Source organism: Melampsora larici-populina (genome assembly GCF_000204055.1).
Source record: "Melampsora larici-populina 98AG31 unplaced genomic scaffold MELLAscaffold_2, whole genome shotgun sequence".
NCBI classification, from domain to species: domain Eukaryota; kingdom Fungi; phylum Basidiomycota; class Pucciniomycetes; order Pucciniales; family Melampsoraceae; genus Melampsora; species Melampsora laricis-populina.
Window position 1 is genome coordinate 1,845,305 of NW_006768766.1, and position 1,974 is coordinate 1,847,278.

A 1,974-nucleotide genomic window follows, 5' to 3' on the forward strand; every position below is an offset into this window, starting at 1 on the left:
GTCATGATATGGACTAATCCTTTGTAACCTCTTATCAAGGTGCATGATGTAAAAAATTTCCTACCCTAAACTCGTCTCACCACAATTTACATTCATGAAAACTTGACAAATCTCTTGCTCCTCCCTTACCTAGCCAGGAGAGAAGAACTTTGTCAAGTTTGAAATGCATACCTACACAAGTGTGAAAAGATTTTAGGTGTAGAGGGTGTGAATTCATAGCAATTCACAGCAAACATATGTAAGAAAATAAAATATTTTATGACATGCACCTCTACAGGAGCTCTCCAGGGTCCTTTTCAACCATCATCAACCTGTTGATCATGTGCCCATATGGAAAATTTAAGTCCATGGTTTGTGTCTACATATTCCAAATCAGGTGGGCGGCGGCTGTTTTTTCCAGCCTGCGCGCATACATGCAGACATTGTGTAGCTCAAAGCGCGCGCAAAGGGGTGTGTGTGGTGTGCACGCAGCAAAAATTGTATTTCAGTGTTTTTGTTCAAAAAAAGTTGAAAAATGTGGGTTCATTTGAAAAAAAGTTAAAAAAAATAGACATCAAAAAGATCAGCTGCACACCAGCTAGAAGGTTCATGTTCTATGACTATAACTGGTGTAAAGGATTAAATATTGACTCTCTTTTCATTGAATAGAGAAAAATCAAAAAGAGTATCCAGGACGCCCTTGAATTCCCCAAGATTTTGGCTGCCATGGTTCTACCCTGTTGTCAAAAGTCTCAAGCTCATCAGCCAGTATAAAAATGTCTGCATCATCATTAGTCACACCTTTCTCAGAAGAATTCTTGTTCTTTGTTGAGTTTGATTTCTGTGAATGGTCAGCTGAGAGACCCAATTGTACTTGTGATATCATCTTCAAGGTCTGGACTTTCATTCAATTTTGGGCCTTTGGCTTCAATAAACTCATCAGGTAAAACAAACCCTCAACACCGCTAGCATGAGGAAAAATTTCATGTATCTTAATTGCTAGATTCTTGAGTGAGCTCATGTCTGACATCAATGAAAAATTACACCAATAATCTATAGGAAGATCATCCACAAAGATCAGAGCAAAGATGAGACTGGTCAGCAATGATCAGTAAAAGAAGTTAGTTTGAACTTTGGACTTACAGGACTCAATTACATTGAATGGCGCCACCATTGTGATATTGAAATACTTGTGAGTTCATAGCATACCCTTCTGATTGAGAGCAGCCACATTTACCTGCAAGCTCAGCTGCTTTTCATCCAGTCAACTGTGTATTTATTGGAAGTGGCAACTTTACAATACACTGGATCAAGGAAAAATGCAAAGATGTATATATCTAGTTGGATTTGTTTGCTACAAGTATGAAGACTGGAGAATGAATGTTGTTTGAGCAGCTCAACTTGTTCATAGACTTCAATTCCTTGAATGCTACAGTAAACAATACCCAGCTCCTTCCAAATATCACTCAAGGTTGTATTGTATCAGCCCGCTCTAATTGTGCCAGTAAGTTGACAAAAGGACGTATAATCTTGACAAGGACTTCATTTCCGGTAAAGTGGTTGCAGTCATTGATGATGTTTTGAATTTCTTTTTTGATTTTGGGTGTATCCATCAACACTTAATTTAACATATTAAGAGGATTAAGAAAACCAGGTTCATGATCTCTGACTGACAAGCACACTTTGGCCATTGAAAACCATTGAGTAAGACAAAAGGTTTGAATCAGATGCCCGCACCAACCAATAATTTTAGGAATTCATGATCAATCCCCATTTCAGATACAAGTAAAATTAGTGACCATGCTTATACCCTCCTGGTGGGTGGAGGTATTGAAGGGAAGTTGAGCTGTACAAGGGAGTACAGGTCTGTGAATATGTTTGGAGTCTTGAACCACGGTCTGATAAAAGTGCAATGTGCACGAGTGAGCTACGGTCCTCTACAAGTTGTCTATACTAAAGTCTCTGACCTGATAAAAGTGCAATGTGCACGAGTGA